The sequence below is a fragment of the Chlorocebus sabaeus genome, chromosome 3 (genome assembly GCF_047675955.1).
Source record: "Chlorocebus sabaeus isolate Y175 chromosome 3, mChlSab1.0.hap1, whole genome shotgun sequence".
Taxonomy (NCBI): domain Eukaryota; kingdom Metazoa; phylum Chordata; class Mammalia; order Primates; family Cercopithecidae; genus Chlorocebus; species Chlorocebus sabaeus.
Genome location: NC_132906.1, coordinates 58,811,768 through 58,834,343, shown reverse-complemented (window position 1 = coordinate 58,834,343; position 22,576 = coordinate 58,811,768).

Genomic DNA, 22,576 nt, shown 5'->3' with positions numbered 1-22,576 from the left:
ACAGCAGCCTCCATTTATCGCTTCACCTACTGATGTAACCATAGTGGTATCATTGATTTCCAATTTTCAGGCAATCTTTTTCTTGCTGTTGGAAGCCCAAGTCTATTCATTTATTATTGTGTGTACTCAGGGGAGGGAGATGAGCCCATTGATCTAGTGGTGCACCAGCTGGTAAATATTTAATGTTTATTCCCATCATTAAAATTATTTTAGGTTGGGATATTGACAGTTATTCACATGCACAGATTTGTATAGCCTGCAATATATAACATACTCTTCTGTCGGTTATAGTTCATTGCAGCTTTGCAGATTGGCTTACTTGCTATGTAGTAGTTTTGCAGCATTATTTTCCAGATGGTTGTCCTATTGTTTAGATTTGAATTTCAGTTAAGCTTGATGTCTTCTGGTGGAAGGATTATGTAAAAGACACTTCATCCCTACACTTGAACATTGTTACAACTTTAGCATCCTCGAATGTACTTAAGAATCATCAACCTTTATAATGATCCTAACACCTATGTTTTCTCATGTTATTTCTTACTAGAGATCCTTGGCTGCACCAAGAGAAATTCTGCTTTCAGATTTTCATCATGCAATGAGTACTTTGCTTCTTGCCATGCTAGTCATTTACATTTAAACCTTCACTTTTATTTTGGGATCCTTCGTGGTCTGCCCAGCCTCAGTCTTGGAAGCCATTGTCATCTTCCCAGGTGTCATATACCTGCTGGTCCTTGCAGGGGATCATGAAGGCCCAGACATATCTGAGACAGTTCTTCTAGAAACCCATTTCCTGCTGGGTTGGCTCTGATCAGCTCAAATTTTGACATCAAGGTCACAGGGCTTTTTGATCCTTGCATTGATTCTTGCCTTTTTTTCTTGGATTTGACACTTGGCTTCTATCTTTTGGGCCTTTGAGCTTCCTTTCTTCCCCAAAGGTTTTTGGTCTGGCTGTCCCCCTGGCTCTGAGTAGTCACAGCTTCTTCTGTTTCTCATCCAGGCCTAACGTATCCAGTCCTGATCCTAGCCAAGTACTTGATCATCAACCCAGTTGAGTCAGACCAGCAGCCCCTTCAAGAGGAAAAATTTCCAAATTGTTTGATCTTTTCTGTCTCCTTTATAACAAAACAGGTATAAGACTCCTGCTTTCTGGTTAGGGGCTTCAGAGGTTCTGTGCTATTATAGCAGTATTTCTAGTTCCATTTAAAAAATTGTAAATTAACTACAGCTTGTTCATTAAAAATTACACATTCACTGGCTTCTCTACAGAATTAGCTCTATAATTTCTCTCATCTTTGGGGAAGCTTGTGAGAGTCTGAGATAAGTAGGATCTCTAAACAAACTTTTGACTAGTCATACTTGTGAAGTAAACAGGAAATTGGAAAATGATGAAATATTCTACCTATTATATGTTTAATTCAGGAAGTGCATTTTTTTTTTTTTTTTTTTTTTGGAGATGGAGTTTCGCTCTTGTTGCCCAGGCTAGACAATGGCATGATCTCAGCTCACCACAACCTCCACCTCCCAGGTTCAAGCAGTTCTCCTGCCTCAGCCTCTCGAGTAGCTGGGATTACAGGCATGCACTACCACACCTGGCTAATTTTGTATTTTTAGTAGAGATGGGGTTTCTCTATGTTGGTCAGGCTTGTCTCGAACTCCTGGCCTCAGGTGATCTGCCCACCTCGGCCTCCTAAAGTGCTGGGATTACAGGTGTGAGCCACCACACCCAGCCTCATCAAGTGCATTTTTAAAAGGGAAGTTTCTTTCTGCATAGTTCTAATAAGGGATTAATCAAATATGCTAAAAGATAATGTTTTGTTAAAAAAAAATTATGGGTGTTGAAGGAGGCAGGCTGCCTGGGTTCCGCAACTGGCTGTGTGTGATTTTGGATGAATCATTCAATCATTTGGTCTTTGGTTTCCTCATCTCTGAATGATAATGTTTTGAGGATAAAATAAAATAACCTATGAAGTATTTAGCATGGGGGCCTTCTTCACATTAAGAGGTAAATAAATGTTATGATATGTATATTAGTTGACTGCTTTCATTTAAAAGTAACAAATTCTGATTCAAACTGGCTCAAACACTAAGGATATTTTTTTCTCATGAAACAGGCAGATCAGTGGTAGGGCATTGGTTACCTCCCTTAAGGGGTGGTTCAGTCCACAGCTCCATGATGTTATAGAGATCCAGGTTCTTTCCATCTGCAATCTCCAATTTATAGTGTCAGCTTCATGCATAGGTAGTAACATGACCACAGCAGATTCTACATATGAAAAAACCCAGAAGAATAAGGGATGCTATTTGTGGACTGAATGTTTGTGTCACCCCAGAATTCATGTTAAAACCCTATTCCCCAATGTGATAGCATTGGGAGTTGGGCCTCTGGGAGGTTAGTAGGATTAGATGGAGTCATAACGGTGGAGCCCTCATAAATGGGATTAGTGCCCTTATAAGAGTCACAAGAGAGTTTATTTCCCTTCTCTGCTCTCCACCATGTGAGGATAAAATGAGAAGTTAGCAGTCTGGAACCCGGAACAGAACCTTTCCTCAGAAACTGACCATGCTGGCACCCTAAAACTTGGACTTCCAGCCTCCAGAATTGTAGGAAATATACTTCTGTTGTTTATAAGCCACCTGGTTTAGGATATTTTGTCATAGCAGCCTAAACTGACTAAGATATTATTCCATTTTGCAGCTTTCTCTTAAACACGGGGAGTGGGAACCCTCATGAAAACATCTTTGTACTTTTCTTTGACCATTACCGAATCAATCACTAACAAAGGAAGTGAAATTCCCCTCAGGCTCATCAGGTACATCTTCTGAATTTGAAAATGGAGTTTTTTTTTTTTGGGGGGGGGTTGGTGGGGGACAGTGGAGTGGATATTCCAAAATTATGCAAACAACTCTGATGGCATAAGAACATCTTCAGGGCCCGGTGTTACAAGTAATTGAGTTCTCTGCACCTTTGGAGATGTATCATATTGACATCACTGAGGAAAAAGCACCAGGAAATAGGTTTTCTTTGCTAGCCATTAGGATGATTTTAAAGATCCTAATTTTTATAGAATAAAGAAGTTAAATTTAGAAATTTTGGTAATTCTCACGTTTATAATAGGATAGTAAAATACCGATTATTCAGTATCAATTTTTAAATGAAATCATTACAACAACTTAATTTGCTTGGGCATTTCATATTCTTGTGTTTGAGCCTTAATGCACCCGTGGATGAAGGTAGGGCAAACATAAATGTGTTTATTTCACAGATGTAACCAGAGATAGAAAGGTAAAGTGATTGCACTTAAAGTCACTCTTCTGACTAACCCTAACCCCAGGCCTTTTCATTTTACCATGCACCATGTGGCTATTGTTTCCCTTGATGTTCTGTCTCTTCAACTAGGGGATATGCTCTTTAAGGCAAGGGATGTATCTTCTACGTATTCTGGTGTCTAGTATGTTCGATTTGGGAAATGTTTGTTGATTACAAATGAGTTGCTGAACTAAAACAAGATTAAAAATCTTGAGTTTGAATCTTTCCTTGACAATGATACACTTCTAGGCGAAACAATCTCCTGCCTGTGTCAGTCTTAGAGGGCATTTATTTATACACAAGGAAACTCGTTATCTTACGAAGCTAAAAAAAGGCAGTTTGGGTCTTAATTTCCTCTTCTTGGCTTTTCATGGCTACTTCATAGAATTTTTCACAGATTAGACTATATTTTAAGACACAAAGCCACTCGTGCACCAGAAAACCTGAGGATTATGAAGTAAGCCAAAGACAGATGTAAACAAAGCCAAAATCAAACCCAACCAAAAAAAAAACAAAACAAAAAAACAAAAAAAAACCCACCGAAACCATTCTCTGGAAGCAAACGGAATTATCAGCTTCTAAATAGGGCTTTTTCCAGGAGAGAAGAGCACAATCAATTAGAAATTGATCGAACTAATATATGCAGTTCAGGATAAGATAACAGCACTAGTATCAGCAAAATCCACCATGATTAATTAGTCTAAGATATATGATATGGTTTGGCTCTGTGTCCTCAGGTGGGCCAAATCTCATCTCGAATTGTAATCTCCACGTGTCAGGGGAGGGAGGTGATTGAATCCTGGGGGCGGACTTCCCCCTTGCTGTTCTCGTGATAGTAAGTCTTCACGAGATCTGATGGTTTAAAAGTGTGTGGCTCTTTACGCCTGTCTCTCCTGCCACTATGAGAGGACATTCTTTGTTTCCCCTTTGCCTTTTGCCATGACTGCAAGTTTCCTGAGACCGCCCCCCAGGTCATGCTTCCTGTAAGCCTGTGGAGCTGTGAGTCAAACCTCTTTTCTTCATAAATTACTCAGTCTTAGGTAGTTATTTATAGCAGTATGAAAATGGACTAATAGAACATATGAGGCCACTTTCTGGCATAAATAAATAATTTTTATTAAGTTATGTTATTATAAACTAAGAAGAACTTTCTAAATGAATTAAATAGTACTGAGTTTTCTGATAGCCTCTCTTTTTGATTGCTGCTCTGTCGATTCCATTGGAAATGCCTGTATGGGTCATTTCTATCCTTGGGCTTAGTTGGGAGGATTCCTTCCTGAAAGGGCCAGGGTGATGAGTGCAAGGCTAGAATCTAAACCTAGATGGAGAAATATGTGGCATTATCCCAGCGGTTATCTGCTTGAAGTCATTTAAAAAGCAGGCTAATTAAAATTTTTTTTTTCTATTTTCACCTGATGAACTCTGGAACATTCCAGAATCACTTTGTATTTTACCAGTGCTTTCATAACAAAATTAATAGGATCATCTGAATGGACTCTTACTGCAAAGGCTTTTAGAGGCAACAAAGGTCTTTATTTTGTGGTGTGTGATTTACGCAAATTCACAGGAAGAAAAATACATAAAAATGCATATTAGCATTCAGTCAGAATATGACGATGCCTGGTAATGTGTGAATAAACAAAATAATTTTAAAAATTCTAATTATTAAAGATGGTCATCAAATACAGTATATTTTATGAATGCTATTTGTAAGCAAACTTTGTGATTTCTTTCATCTTTGATGAATGAGATTTCAGTTATGTAAAATACTGTTTTTGATGTCGCACCTATGGCTCTGGTTGTCATTTAAAAATAAGCATTTTTTAAAACCAACAAACAGGCTGGACTTGGTAGCTCACGCCTGTAATCCCAGCACTTTGGGAGGCTGAGGTGGGTGGATCACTTGAGGTCAGGAGTTCGAGAACAGCTTGGCCAACATGTTGAAACCCCGTCTCTACTTAAAAAAAAATTAGCCAGGCATGGTGGTGCTTGCCTGGAATCCCAGCTACTCAGGAGGCTGAGGCACCAGAATCACTTGAACCTGGGAGGCAGAGCTTGCAGTGAGCTGAGATGGCACCACTGCACTCCAGCCTAGGTGACAGAGTGAGAACAAACAACAACAAACAGGCTATTTCAGTATTATGGTAAATGTTGCACTTTTCAACAGATGCACCCTGAGTTCATGGATTATCTAGTTCCTTTATGTTCTCTCCTTTTAAAAACTGGCCTGCATTTTAGTCACTTCATCAGATAAGTTAAAAAAGAATGATACTACTTTCTTTCCTTTGATACTCTACTAAAAAAAAAAAAAAAGAAAAAAGAAAAATTAGCCAGGCATGGTGGCGCATGCCTGTAATTCCAGTTACTCGGGAGGCTGAGGTGAGAGGATCCCGTGAGCCCAGGTGTTTCCGGTTGCAGTGAGCTATGATCATGCTACCACACTCCAGCCTGGGCAGCAGAGCGAGATCCTGCCTCTTAAAAAAGTGAACTAACTGTGATGGCTAAATGGAATTATCTTGTTTGAAATATCTTTCAGACACTCATCTTGGCCTTGTCTTCTCATTTATTAAAGCCACTTCCAACCCTGAGATTCACTGAGTTTTAATGATGTGCTGAATTGTTTGTAAGCCTCTTAGCTGTTTTGGTTTAGTAAAGCATGGCAGCTCCATTTTAATTGACAGCGGCTGTATTCCAGTTAACTGCCAATGATCCTGACAAGTTACTTTTCGGCCAGTATATTTCCATAAGATATTTCTACATGCTAGGTGAAACCAGATTTGAAATTAGAGTTCAGGTAAAGAGAAAAGGCTTTTGAAAGTCCTGATATAACTGCGGATTCCTTGTTGGAAACACATTTAGCTGTAGTTTCAGCAATACTTTCTATTAATCTTATTGCTAAATTACTAAAATACTACTTAGGAAAAAGGATTAATTCATTAAATCTGACAAGTTCCATCGATTTTAGATGGTGGGTACCTCTGTTGGCACTAGAGCGTCACTCAGTTATGTAGATCCTCAGTACTTATTGCCTTGAACTATGACAGCTAAGGGAAATTGCTGAAAGAGGCATTGAGTTCTTGTATAAGGCAGTGCATGAAGGAATATTGTTTGCTTGTAATAGTTTGAATATGTCCAGGTTGTAATCTGGGGAATGGACTAAATGACTTCATGAATTTCTTCTAGACCAAAGAGTCGATGACATTTCCCCACAATTAAGTCTAATTGACCTTAAATTTCAATATTGTGTTCAGACCCCATATGCTCCATTGCTTATTTTCATATGTAACCTAGATGCAAAACAAATCCTTTCATGCTCCTGATAGCTAAATATTGTTTTATAAGACCCTTGTTAAATCCATGCCTTATGATTTCTGTTAATTTTAAGAAGCTTTCACTCAGTCTATTTTTCTGCATCTCTTTTATCCTTCAACCAGAGTTCAAAATTATTTTTCTGCTTTTTTCAGAGTAGGTCTCAAATGCCTCTCCTCCCCTAAATTTGCATACCTAAACTCATAAAAGTACCAAGAGAACAAAGGAGGTTTCATCTCCTTATATCAGTTGGGGGCCATTGCTAGCAAAAAAGAAAAAATAGAGATGATATGGGGAAAATGGAAGGTCACTGGTCTACAGTGTTTTCCCTGCATATTTTTAAATCAAAATTTATTTAAGTGATAACAGCTGGTCAAATGTTTTTCTAGTCTAATTCAAAGAGGCTTACCTCCTAGGGTGCCCACTCACTTTGGCAAGACAGCAATTTATTAAGCATATGTCACATTTGATTCCATTAGCTCTCCTTTCCCAAATATCAGCTGCAAAATAATCTTTCTAGTTCCTTTTCTAACCTCTCTCCCTTCCCAGTCATCTTAAAAACTTTATTCCATGGCCTAACAACCTGTCTGAAACTCTTTTAAAGTAGCCAGCCCCTGTCTGTTTGTTAGCACTCATCTCTGGGCATAATCTCTGTAACTTCTCCACTTAGATTAGGATACGGCCTGGGAAAATGGGGCAAAAGTAAAATTCCAACACAGTTGTGTCCAGTTGATGCTGACAAGCTCTGCTATTTCAGCCTGGTCTCTGTTAGGACTATAGACGCAGCTTTAGCTAAAAGGTAGCACATTGAGATACGTTGGAAAGGTACCCAGAATAAAGACATTCCCATTGTAATATTTTTCTTTGTATTTATAATCAAATCCTCATTAAGCCTATAGGACCACCTGGTACTATTACATTGCATAACGAATTCAGTACCGATAATGCATCCAGCTGGGAATACTTAAGAAAACTCAATTGAATACTTTCTGATGTTCTTAATAAAAATAGATTTTAATAAATGAAAAACTGCAAGATGTAGGTTTCATTGGATGCTGGTCTAAATTAGAATAAACCATAGTTGAATATTATCACTGGAGAAATGCTTTGAATGTCTTTTGATTGTTAGCCACAGCTGAGTGTAGCAATTTTTCTCTGAACATATTTGAGAGTTTGCAAAACTGCTTACAATAGACACTTAAACAATTATATGTTTGAATTTAGTTAGTAGGACTCTGAAGTAATTATATATTTAAATCTACAGAATGAGGCTCTGGTATTTGTTAAGTTGTAAGCTTCAGCAGTGTGGCAAATCTATACATTTATCTCTCTACCTATTAAGCTTGCAGTTACCTGCATGATACACTTCTTTTTCTTTGGAAGATATCTGTTTTCATTGTATCCTGAAATTTGTTTCATCCTCCTTTCATATTTTTTCATTTAATTCAAGGATTAACTTTATTATCTCCTCTTCTCCCTGCCCCCTCCACCACCAACCAACAGCTACAACGTTTTCATGATGTTCTAAATCTTGCAGCACGGAATAGAATATAAATGGAATTCCAAACAAGCAAATGCATAATAATCCATCACCTTTTTCTAGGGCGGACAGATGTCAAAGGAAGTTTATGCTTTGCTTTCAGGGTTTTTACATTCACATATTATTTTCACTGAGGCATTTAAAATACTTTATTAAGTTTTAGTGTTTTCTGAGGATCTTCTTATTTTATATAAACTGATATGTTGAGTAAGCAAAATATCTTTCTGTAGTTCTGCTATTGGGCTATTCCAAAGAAATACGTTCTTTTCTCAGGAAGGCTACACAAGTGTGCTTGATTTGTAGTTCCAGGGCCAGCAGGAGACTACTCAACATCAGTTTCAAATAATAAGACCAATGCCCTTATTCTACAGAAGAGCAGATACGTCTAGAAGAAAAGTGAGATAGCTAAGTTAACAGTGGAGCTTGATATACCTTCAAGTATAACCTTGTTGCTTCTCATGTAGGAGTTTTCCCACATTTATTGAGCACTGACTGCATGCAAAGACTGTGTAGATGACATTTTTATACGGTATACATTTCTTCTTAATCTTTATGACTTTGCAAACTTCATATACCCGTATCGTCTCTATATAATACATATAACTACAAAAAGCACATTAATAGTTACTGTTTACATACATTTTAAGAAATATTGGACCTAAGCAAACCAAACAAATAATACTAATTCACCTAAAAGGACACTAATATAATAAGTAATAGGATTTGTTATCCCAGAAGTAATGATTCCAGATAATTTGACACAATTTTCATATATATTTTCAGATAAGTTACAATGTAAAAATCAAGAGATCATAGGCTCTGATATCAGAGACACCCAGGTTCAAATCCCATCTCTATCATCTATTGGTTGTGACTCTTGGCCATGTTACTTGGACCTGGGGAAAATCAACATACAAATAGAAATGTGTATGATTTAGCAAGTGCTCTGAGACATGGCCAGGATGCTATAAGAACATGGAGAAGGGGCCCCTAGCAAGGCTGGGAAGTGTTGGAGAAGCCATACCTGACCCTCTACAATTGAAAAGCTAACATTCAGATCTGTGGGATGATCTGAAAGATGCAGGAAAGGTCTCTTGTTCAACAAGTATCCTTCCATTATCAACCCTTTCTCTCAGTAACATAAAGCTAGGAGAGACTTGCTATTGTTATAACTTCTATGGAATCAGGCTTTCTCCATAAAACACAAACATGTCCAAAGAGTGGGCTAGTATATTCAGAACATATATCCCTGCTCTCTCTTCTCTCCTCTTACATGACAGGAGGGGCAGGGATTTGGGGAAATGAACAAAGATAAAGGGTTGTATATATAATGGAACATTATCTGGCCTCAAAAAAGAAGGGAATCCTGCGCTTTGTGACAATACAGGTGAACTGTGAGGAATATTAGACTAATCACTGAAGGGCAAATACTGCAGGATTCAAGAGTTATCCAAAATAACCAAACACAGACACAGAGTAGGTGGTTGCCAGGGGTTGGGGGAAGGGGAAATGGGAAGTTGCTGTTAAGGGGCTTAAAGTGTCAGTTATGCAAGACGATCTAGAGACCTGTTACACAGCATTGTGCCTATAGTTAGCAATACAGATTATACACTGAAAATTTTGTTGAGATCTCATGTTAAGTATTCTTATCATGATAATAAGGGTTGTGAGGAAGAGGCTGGGAGGGATTTGGTGAAAGTGGTGAGCCCAGTTGTCTGGAAGGGCACTTCTCTGCAGCAGGAAGAGAGCGGGCAGTGGGTGTGGGTGAATGCTAAGAAAGAATTCCACTGAGCCAATTATTTTTCTTAGGTCCAGATGAGTTCCTGAATTATTTAAACAACAGTGTAGACACATTTTGGTACTGTGACCATATAAAACACTGACAGTTGGAACCTGACAGTGTCGAGGAAGGGTTTTTCTTCATCTGCGGTTTCAGCTTATACATTTTATGTAAACAACCATGAGAGGGGAGTGAGCCTATCTACGAATGTGGCAGGTGCGGTAAAATAACTACTACAGAGGAATTACCTTTCATATGAATAGTTTTATGTATTTGTCAAAGCCTGAAGCCATGGTTGCCTGAGAGCTAGAATATGAAGAGAATCTTTGGGAAAGGTATCTAACCAATCCCAAAGCTGCAGTTTTCAATCCTGTGTCTCTTGTTACACTGGCCTGCTGACTGTGCTAGGAAATGGTAGGATTTCCCTTAGATCTCCTAAGTGCACCACTGGGCAATTTGGACCACAGCATTTGGTTCCAATATCCTCTGAGGCTTCCATTTTAACCCTTGGAAAACCAAATAACTTAGGGTTTACTTCATTTCTGGTTCCCAGCTTATGTGCTTTTAATAAGGTAGATTTCCACCATATCTTGTCAACACAAAAAGTCAGTGACGTGAGCAAGGCATGCTTTTGGAGTAGTTTTTAGTATATTTATTTTCAAATATAGGTATGCACATTAAATATGACCCAGAGCAACATAATATCTTGTGCTTTGTATGTCAAATGTTATCAGATGTTTGAAGACAAATGAGTAATAATTAAAGATAAATTTAAAAGTTGTTTTATACAGAATAAGTGAGATTTCTTTCTTTTTTTTTTTGAGATGGAATCTCGCTCTGTTGCCCAGGCTGGAGTGCAGTGGCATGATCTTGGCTCACTGCAAGCTCCACCTCTCGGGTTCACGCCATTCTCCTGCCTCAGCCTCCTGGGTAGCTGGGACTACAGGTGTCCGCCATCGTGCCCAGCTAATTTTTTTTTTTTTTTTTTTTTTAGTAGAGACAGGATTTCACTGTGGTCTCTACCTCCTGACCTCGTGGTCTGCCTGCCTCAGCCTCCCAAAGTGCTGGGATTACAGGTGTGAGCCACTGTGACTCACAGTGAGAATTCTTAAATAGCTAAATAGGGAAACAGATTGACAGTTATTAAAATATGAAGAGTATTTTAACTCAATGCCTTTAGAAAGAATACTATATGCAGTTAGACATATGTTTATAGAAATACATTACAATAGAGTAGATAGAATTCTAAACTTTGTGAATTTTTTAGTGAGTTAACACTAAAAATGAAAAGAAAATAACCTTTAAAAACTTTAATTTTTATTTGTTTTTATTTAAGGCTTAAGCATTTCAAAAAATCCTTTTAAAGAATTCTTCATATTTGTGAGGAACAATTCAAAGCAGAAGGTCAACTCAAGATTTAAAAGGAGAAAAAATCTTTATGTACAACAGCAATGAAAATCATCACTGATCCAGATATAATGAAGGCTATAAAGAATGTAAGCAAGAAGTGATTAGATGTTATTAGGCAGAGTAGCTATGATGACAACCAAACATTCACAAGAAAATTGATAAACTGCAAATTTAGGAATTTCAGAAGTGATGCTGAAGTTTGCATTTGACTGGCCTTCTGTAGGCCAAGGCTGAAGCTAATTAGCAGATTTTGGAAAATCCTGTAGCTAAATTTGAGCTACTGTACATCTCCACATTTGGAGGGAATAAGGACTGCCTTAGACAGTAGCGTATCATTAGAATGAATAATGGTAAGTCATATGATAAGTGTGTGCCTGCCATTCAGAGTGAGTGTGAACACTATAGATGAGTATTTTAAAAATATTTTTCATCTTTTTTGAGATAACCAAATAAAAATTATAGTCAAGATACGCAGAATGATATTTTGAAATACATACACATTGTGAAATGAATGATGACTGCATTCAAGCGAATTAATGTATTTATCACTTACATTGTTATCTTTTAGTGATAAGAGTACATAAGATCTGCCAGGAATGGTGGCTCACGCCTGTAATCTCTGCACTTTGGGAAGCCGAAATGGGCAGATCACCTGAGGTCAGGAGTTCTAGACAAGCCTGGCCAACATGGCAAAACCCCATCTCTACTTAAAAAAAAAAAAAAAAAGGTTGGACATGGTGGCGCATGCCGGTAATCCCAGCTACTTGGGAGGCTGAGGCAGGAGAATCACTTTGAACCCAGGAGGCAGAGGTTGCAGTGAGCCAAGATCATGCCACCGCACTCCAGCCTGGGTGACAGAGCGAGAATCCATTTTAAAAAAAAGATATACTGGCCGGGCGCGGTGGCTCAAGCCTGTAATCCCAGCACTTTGGGAGGCCGAGACGGGCGGATCACGAGGTCAGGAGATCGAGACCATCCTGGCTAACACGGTGAAACCCCGTCTCTACTAAAAAAAAATACAAAAAACTAGCCGGGCGAGGTGGCGGGCGCCTGTAGTCCCAGCTACTCGGGAGGCTGAGGCAGGAGAATGGCGTAAACCCGGGAGGCGGAGCTTGCAGTGAGCTGAGATCCGGTCACTGCCCTCCAGCCTGGGGGACAGAGCCAGACTGTGTCTCAAAAAAAAAAAAAAAAAAAAAAAAAAAAGATATACTTTCAGCAAACTTCAAGCATACATTATTAAGTATAGTAATAAAGCTGTACATTAGGTCTCCAGAACTTATTCATTTTGTGACTATGTATTTATACCCTTTAACCAACATCTCCTCATTCTTTACTCCCCTCACCCCTAGGACCCTTCTATTCTGTTTCTATGAGTTTAATTTTTAAAGAGTCTACATCCAAGCAAATTCGTGCAGTATTTATCTTGCAGTGTCTGACTTGTTTCACTTAATGTCTTCTGGATTCATTCATATTGTCACAAATGGCAGGGTTTCCTTTTTCAAGGCTGAAATAATCACTATATATAATTTTAGATTGAGGCTAGTGCAATAAGCTCTGCATATGGCTAAAGCCCTTTAGTTATACCTTCTTACAGGCATGTGTATCAGGACAGTTAGCACCACTTGTGTCTTTATCAAGGTAGGGCAAAGTTATTAGTGTGAGCTATATCATTCCCTAGATATAATCAACTCCAGGTCTACTGCCATGGCTTCTGTCAGATCTTAGTTGAAGATGTTGGGGACCATGAATTTTCAAAAGCCCTGTTAGCTCTTTAAGTGCTTGACAGAACTTTAGGAGGAGCAGTAACTTTGGTGGCTGGCCTGGACTGGAGCTGGGAAGCCTACGATGGCAGATCTTTTCTTCAGGCCACAATTTATGGAGCTGAGCCTGAGCCAAAAGGCTGCATCTAGGATGGAAAACAATGAATAGCAAGACTGTCCAGTAGCGTTTTCATCCAAAGTCAATATTCAGAGACAGGAATCCAAGTATGAAGCCACAAATACTTACTGCATCCCCATGTGCGAGGTATACTAGGCACTGGGAATATGTCAGTGGACAAAACCTGACAAAAGTCACTCTGTCATGGAGGGTACAGTAGGCCTGAAGGGGTCTCTGAGCTGGACTTGTAATCTCAGCTGCTTTGCATAGTACATTTGAGGCCCTGGGCACAGCACCCTGGGATTACAAGGTCTGATCAATGACTATGCCACATTTTCTCTTGTTCCTAGAAGTGTGAACCTATTTTTCCCTCTGTTTTGAATACTTTTACCCATTCCCTTCCTCCATCATGGATACAAATTTCCTGGATAACTCCTACTTATTTATTCTAAATCATATGGCACTTCTCCTGGGAAGTTGTTCCCAATTCCCAGGCCTAGGTAATGTGTCTATTCCAAGTGCTTCTAATACTTACCATCGTTAACATACAAAACACATTGAATTATAATTTCCTGCTTACTTTCTGTGTTACCTATAAACCTGTAGCTCATTAAGGGGAGGGATTCTGTAATGTTACCAATATTTCTCCAGACCCTAGTGCAGTGACTGAAACATGGACTCTAAAATATTTGTAGAATATGGGAGCAGTTGACAATATATGGGAGAAGCAACCATTGATCAACCAACTGGGACAGAGAAATGTACTGTACCAAATTATTCTGAGTTAACCAGGTGAAGTCTGTTTACCTATCTGTCTGTTTTTGTAGCCAAACTTGGAAGCCACAAAGTTTATTTGTAAGAAACATAAAGGATTGTTTCAAATGTATCTGGTAATCTGGCAAATTGTATTTTGTAAATATGGCTTCACCAATATATATCCCATCCCATATGCTTGTCAAAGAATATGACATTGACAATGTTGTCTCCTCATTAAAACTGAAGACACATTGGGAACTGCTTTGACCAATAGGACGTGGTAGAAGTGATGCTGTGTGACTTTCAAGTCCAGGTTGTAATTAGGCAGTATGGATTCCTCTTTTTTCTCTTAGCTTGCTTACTTTTAGAACACAGCCACCAGGCTGTGTGGAAGCCCAGACCACGTGGTGAGGCCATGTGTGTGTGTTCTGGCCCATAGCCGCAGCTCAGACCTCAGCTGACAGCTGGACTCAAATGATTTCAACAAACCTTCAGTGAGCAGCCTTCGGATGATTCTAGGCACAAGATTTTAAGCCTTCCAGCTGAGGTCCAGACATAATGAAGTACGGACAAGCTGCTCTGTGGTCCCAGTATGAATTCCTGACTCACTGATATCATGGAGATACAACAAATGACTATTGTTTTCAGCCACTACATTTTGGGGTGATTTTTATGCAGCAATAGCTAATAATACAAGCAGGAAAGTAATTTTCCCAGCTTTCATATTCGTGACGCGGCTTTCTCACTGCAGTGAGAACATACTACTTCATAAACAAGTCAATACTTGTTATAAACAAAACAAATTTGTATAAAAGAAGGGAATACTGTAGAAATGGTAATTTAAAAAAAGAAGTGACTGAAAATGTAAATTAAAGCTATAAAGATTAATAATAAAAGTTTAAAAATTTTAAAAACTAGACTATAATAGAATTATAAAAGGACTAATATAAGTAAAATGAATTAAAATTGTTAAAATGGGAAATCCACTTCCTGTTTCAGCATGTCCTTCCTTCATTCCTTCCTTTTGTTTCCTTCCTTCTGATAAATAACCAATTTGCAAAAAATTCTGTCCTTATAAAAAAATACATGAAAATATGCTCAATTTTACTTGCAATTAAGTATTCAAATTAAAATTCTAATTATGTATAAGTACATATATGCACACACATACAATTAGTATATTTTATACTGAAGCCCACAATTTATTCAGATCCCCTTTGCTTTTACCTAATATCCTATTTCTGTTCTAGGAGTTCACAGGATTCCACATTACATTTAATTGTCATGTCTCCTTATGTGCCTCATAATACGGCACATTCTCAGACTTTCCTTGTTTTTGATGACCTTGACAGTTTTAAGGAGTACTGTTCAGGTAATTTTAGAAAATCTCACAGTTGAGATTTGGTTGATGTTTTTCTTATGATTAAATTAAAGTTATGAGTTTTGGGGAGTGCAGTGGCACAATCTCGGCTCACTGCAACCTCCACCCCTCCAGGTTGAAGCAATTCTCTGCCTCAGCCTCCAGAGTAGCTGGGATTACAGGTGCGTGCCACAATGCCCATCTAATTTTTTTGTATTTTTAGTAGAGACAGAGTTTCACCATCTTGGCCAGGCTGGTCTTGAACTCCTGACCTTGTGATCCACCCGCCTCGGCCTCCCAAAGTGCTGGGACTACAGGCACCTGCCACCATGCCTGGCTAATTTTTTGTATTTTCAGTAGAGACGGGATTTCACTGTGTTAGCCGGACGGTCTCCATCTCCTGACCTTGTGATCCACTGACCTCGGCCTCCCAAAGTGCTGGAATTACAGGCGTGAGCCACCACGTCCGGCCACTGCCTAATATTTTAAAACTCTTTGTTTTATCTGAGTCAGCTGACTGTTTGGCACAATGTAGCCACTCAAGTCTTAGTGAAAAGAGTAAATGAATGAATACCAAAATAAATAAGGATTACAGAAAGCTCAATTATTGAGGTTCAAAGGTATAGACGTTTTAAAAACACATTAAATATGTTTAGTAAAACAAGTTAAAAAATGGATGGTAACATACTGTGATAGGTTGAATAACGCCTCTCAAGATATTCAGATCCTTATCTCTTAAAACTGAATGTTATCTCATGTAAAAATGAGACTTTTCAGATGTGATTTGGTTAAGGACTTTGAGAAGGGGGAGTTATCCTGGATTATCCTGGAGGACCTTACATGTAATCACAAGTGTTCTTACAGAAGGGAAGCAGTACAAAGAAGGCAATGTGACCACTGGAGTAGGATTCTATGCTGCTGGTTTTGAAGATAAAAGATGGGGCCAGGATGCAAGAAATGCTCTAGAAGCTGGAAAAGGCAAGTAAATTAATCTTCCTCTATCGTACAGTACTGCCAACACTTGGTTTGGTCTAGTGAAAACATTTCCGACTTGTGATCTCCAGAAGCATGATGGAATAAATATCTGTTTAGGCTACCAAATTTGTGTTAATTTATGACAGAGGTCATAGGGAACTAATACACACTGTGAAGTCCTTAACAGATATGTGAGTTGGCCCTGGCTTTCTCTAGACTTGAAGACCCCTGCTGGAATGGAAGCTGTCTTGGTGGTGGAACTCCACATAAAGGGAGAGGATGGGATAGAATCCCATCGGTGCCATCTCTTCTCAGTCATTGCCTCGCTAACAACTTTAACTCCATGCCAGAACATCTGTTTTAAGTGGAGTTTACCTGCCAACTAATGAGAGATTACTAGGCAAAAAAGAATGATTCATGTCTCTCTGGCTGTGTAACTTCAAAGTCTCCAAGGTTGAGCCTCTTGGCAAGCCACAGCACTGAATACTCAGCAAACATTTAGAATGAAATGAAAATTGTCTTAGATAAATTGGCCAAAAAAATCCTGAATATGAGCAAAAATAGAAAAGTATACCTTTGAAAGTATAAAAAAGGTTAAAGAGGCCAAAAACATGCCAGCGTATATAGAATGCTACTAATTCGTTCAACTTTGTTTTTAGAAATAAGAAACTAAAACAGATGGGTCTCCAAGTTGACTTGACATTTTTGAAGTAGTTTCTCGAAATAGAAAAATCTAAAAGAATAGAAAAAATAATAGATAAACTGATAGAGCATAAATAAAACAACAAATTTTGAGGATAAAAGAATATCAAGTAAATATACCATTAAAGACATTAATAAGGAGTCCATATAAGTAATTCTTATATTTCAAAGACTGTAAATGTCTATAGTACATATCACTCTACTAAGCGCAACCTTTATTTCAGTGAGTCACTAAAATACCTTCATCAAAAATACACTGTTGGGCCACTAAATTCCTTTTTTAATATGTACCCTAGCAATCTCAAGTCTGCTCCAGTGATTTACAATGTAGAAATCATTACACGCCATCCTTTCAAGTCAGTAAACATTCGTTATCTACTATGTAGTGGGCACTACTGAAGTTTCTGTCTCCAAAGCGTTCCACGAATTTGAGGATTTGTGGACAGTATCTGATCTATCATCATTACTTATTAATTTTCACATTCTTATAACCTTAAAGCAAATGGGTCAAATTGAAAAGATGATTCTGTTTTCAAAGGATGCCCCTAAGCAGGTTACTGAAAACATTTCACCACAATTTGGTATTTTTTTTTTGGTTTATGCACATATTTCTTAACAGTCAGTATGACAGCAGTTTTCATTCTCAAGTTTCCTATTTTTTTACTGAATAAAAATTTAAGGATAACTTAATCATTATATGAATATAATGGGTCTACATGCCTTCCCCTTTATATTTTAGCTTTAAAAATTATTTATTAAAATATATTTTAAAGTTATATAAATTTTGTTTTTAGAGACAGGGTCTTGCTCTGTTACCCAGGCTGGAGCGCAGTAGCACTCCAGTGAACACAGCCCACTGTAACCTCAAACTCCTGGGTTCAAGCAGTCTTCTTGCCTCAGCCTCCTTAGTAGTTGGGCACAGGCTCAGGCCACCATGCCTGGCTGATTTTTTGTTTTATTTATTTATTTATTTATTTTGTAGTGATGGGGTCTCACTATGTTGTCAAGACTGGTTTCAAACTTCTGGCCTCAAGCAATCCTCTAGCTTCAGCTTCCCAGAATGCTGAGATGACAGATGTGAGCAACTCTGCTGGTCTTATTTTAGCTTTTATCTGATACACATCCCTTATGTGTCAATTCATGCTGTTCTCTTTTTCTACTTATTAATTTAACGTTTACCACACTAGTTGGTTTTTGCTAAAAATCACAAAGCTGGGCCAAGATAGGGAATTTGTGTCACATAAAAATGAGAGTGTAATGGGGGATGGTGTGGCCTCATTATGTGAATTAATTGCGATGGCATCTGACTTTTTTTTAACTAGTGCATAGCAAGAAAGATTATAATTCAGAGTGTGTCATAATTGCTGAAGTGAAATTACATGTAATAAACTTCTTTGGTCCACTGTCCCTTAAGAATTTCAGTCCTAGCAGCCAGGTCATCTTTGTTCCGGACATAGCAGAAGCCCTGGGCGTTTGGCAAGCTCAGGTAGAGGCTCATGGTCAGGCCAGCTGTGCTGCTTGGTCTTCTCTAACCTCGGCCTAGTTAATTGGGCTTTCATCTTTTAGTTTCAAGAAGTGAGCCTTGGTCTTACCTGTCCATATTATTTTACATCTGGGGATCCTGCTAGGATCCCAATTCCTTCATGACTAAACTTTCCCTGTATTCTTGATAATCTTCTCAGGTTTGGACTCCACTTCTGTCTGCAAAGTCCAGGTATCAGGACCAGATGGAATTTAGTTTTTTGTTATCTGACTTTACTGCTTAGTTTCTTCCATTTTCTTTAACCCACCTGGTACCAGAGCCACGCAAAGTCTGCCAGGAAATATTCTCTGTCTAAGAACTGACTCTTGGCTGTTCATATCACTCACTGTTTGAGCAACTCTTGACTTTTCTCTATAGATTGTGGTTAAGGACCTTTCCTCGTTACCTACTATACCTATCCCATTGCCAAGCCTCAAGGACAACATCAACTGCTTTTTCTATATCCATAAGTAAATGACAGAGGAAACCTTGAAAAATCTTTGTTTTCTTTAAATTTGGTATATTACTTTATAAAAGAAATGTATACTTGTATCAAACACATTATGTAGTAAAAAGTGAATGGCCCACCTTCTGTATCCTCTCATATTACCCCTTAAAGAAACCAGAGTTAACTGTGTACCAGGAGTAGTTAGTTGTCACCCCCACTGCCATGTTAGAATCGGCAGAATTTAAAAATAAGGATAACTAGGTCGGGTGCAGTGACTCACGCCTATAATCCCAGAACTTTGGGAGGCCGAGGCGGGTGGATCACTTGAGGTCAGGAGTTTGAGAGCAGCCTGACCAACATGGTGAAACCTTGTCTCTACTGAAAATACAAAAAAATAAGCTGAGCATGGTGGCGCGCACCTGTAGTCCCTGCTACTCTGGAGGCTGAGGCAGGAGAATTGCTTGAACCAGGAGGTGGAGGTTGCAGTGAGCAGAGATCATGCCACTGCACTCCAGTCTGAGTGACAGAGTGAGACTCGGTCTCAAAAAGTAATAATTAGTCTCTGCTTGGTGGTGTTTAACAACCAGTCGTGTGAGGGCAGGGGAAAGAGGAAGGGTCTAGCTTGTAGCAATTGTTGGTTACTCATAACTACTCCCATTATGAACAATTTCAAGCAACCAACATGAAATTGTGAAGTTAACTGGCTGATTGAATTTCTGAAAATCTTACAATTGCTTCTTCTGAACCTGGATGAGCTAGCTTTTGTAGACAACTGCCTCCAGCCCCATCTCATCCCATCCCATCCCATCCCACTGTAAATGAATCAGAATCTCTGGGGATCAGTTCAAGGTAAATCTTTCTCATGTAGAGCTCTTGTAAGGCCCTATTAGGAACCTGGGTTTGTAACTTGTCTCTGTCACTTAATATCTGTAACTTTGGGAAGCTTACTACACCTTAATTTTCTCCAAGGATAACATGGTGATCTTAATTGTCCCTATTTCACAGGATCATTACAAGATTAAATGAGTTGATGTAAGGCCTGGCATGTTAGCTATTACTAGTTTGTCAGAGCTCAGTTTCTTCCTTATAACTGGGCTGCTTAAAGAAGACTACTTAAACTTGAATAGTAATTCTTGGTTATTGAGTTATTCAAAGCAGCTTAAGGATCTGTGTTGCAAAGAATTTCAGATGAGCCTAGATTAAGAATTGAGACTGAGGTCAAATAAGAATTCCAGTTAAAATGAGAACTAAAATTCACAGGACATTGAATTTCTTTCCTTGCTCCAGGCTGGGATGAAAAGGTTAGGGAACATTTGTTCAGCTTGAAACGTTTCCTATGGACTTACCCCAATATTGTGAACCTAGTTAAAAAATGCATGCTGCTTTGGCTGTGCACATCACACAAAGGGGCACATTCCTTTAAACAAACTCACCTCCACAGAGTAATAACAGGCTTGGGCTTTGAATACTGAAAGCATAAACCACTACCTTGAAATGAATTTCTAAAAAAGAGCTTAAGGGTTCAGATCCACTTCTCATATCATTAAAATACCTGCTCTCTTAAGGAAACCTTGTCCACTTTAACTCATAGAAATTTAGAGCTTGAAGGCACCTTAGAGATCATTCCTTATTCACTTAACGGGAAACAAACTGTTGCTAGGTAGGTCTGGGGTTTAATAAGAAAGTTCTGAACAAGCCTCTGGCATTTCCTCAAATGTTTATAGGTTCTCAATTTTTCCCTTTTCAACTGAGCCTTCTAATGGATTTTTCAACTTTTGTGGAAAGTCCTGTTAACCACACTTTGCGAGGTCACTCTAAATAAAGGGAGAGCTATTAAATAAGAAGATAAAGGAACCATAATAGGAGTTATTTCTAAGTAATAGTATTGGATCAGTTCAGAAATAAGTCCCTTTACAGCAACAAACATGTGGGATTCAACTCCAAACCAAGTTGTGGTCAGTGTTAAGCGATAATGAAAGGTCTAACTTTTACAGATAATCCACATTCCCACAGCTCTTTGCTTCTGGAAAACTGTTTACAGTGGAAGAAGTAAGATACCAGTAAGATACAATTACCATGGAGGCTGCCCCATAGAGTAGCAATTATGTTCCCAGCTTTGGGCATTTTCCTCTGTGGTTCAGAAATCTGGAATTCATCTTTTAAAAACATGTTTTGAAATTCGACAGATGACATGAGATGTCAAGGAGGAAAGAGAAAGGAGCCTGTATTTTTTTGAAGTTCTTTTTTCACACAAGACACAGTAAGTGGTGGTTTCCATATGTTTTCCCATGGAGCTCCATGACAACTGTAAAGTTGGGTGTCATAATGTGGTTGAGTCTTAGGATGAATGTTTACCAAAATAGTTTTGTGCATCTCTATCTGACTCCAAACCTCTCGGTCAATCTTAGACACATGCTGCTTATGGAAGTCAAAGACTAATGCAGTATTGTTATAAGAGCATTGACCTGTTTAGGTGTCTTTGTGTATTCTTCTAAAGCTCCACTGAGAGTAGAAACACTGTTATTCATCTTTACATCTATGACCTAGGATTGCCCCCTGGTGCATACAGGAAAACTCTTGCTCTGCAATAACGAGAAAGATTTCAACATTAACATGTGATTATATAATTATAGACCCTATCAGACTTTCCATGATTAGATTTTCACATGCCTTTTAATAGGAAATTAAGTAGGACTTAACATACTACTTCATTTTGGCACTTAGTAGTTGCTAAGGAAGCATTAGTTTTCTTCTCCCACTGAAAATGGTCCAGTAGTCCCATAGACAGTTGTTTCTGGATAAACATAGAAATTGATCTTTCTACTGTTAAAACTTGAAACTTGAGTTTGTTTTATCTGAGTTCCTTCCTCAGGAAAGAACCTTCAGGCCTCTCAAAGTATCAAAGAACTGCAACTCACCAGATCAGGGTACCAGATGCCTCCTTGTTCCTCATTAGTTCCTGCTTTCTTACACGTTGCTACATTTCTTTCCTGCTGCATAAACCCCTAGTTTTAGTCAGAGAGATGGATTTCAGGCTGAGCTTCCATCTCAGCTGTAGTATCTGAATAAAGTCTTCTTGCTCGGCAATACTCACTGTCTAAGCAATTGGTTTTCTGTGCAGCGAGCAGCAGGACTTACACTGAACTCGCCAGTTTTTTTGGTAACACACACAATCCTGGAAGTGGGAGAAGAGTTTGTGTGAGGAGGAGGCATGTTGAAGTAGTTTGTGTTTGGGGGTTCTCGAGTATACGTGGAGGTTTAGGTTTACTACAATGGAAATAATTCAATGAGTGTCAAATGCCAATGCCTTAGGAATCAAATGTGCTAATGAAGATTGATATCTGTCATTTAAGTACCACATATCATTTTCTTTATGAAAAAACTCACTGAATCTCAAATAATTTACAATGAACTTTTAGACCAACACTAGTCCATATGTTATCTGAACTATATAGGACTCATATTTAACTTCAAGTATTTTCAGTTAAATATGCTGAAATGTTTCAAGAAGTTAAATTTTCTGAGAAAGTCCTGACTAATTTTATTTTTTCTTCACTAATATTCAGCAGGTGATGTTTTCATGGTACAA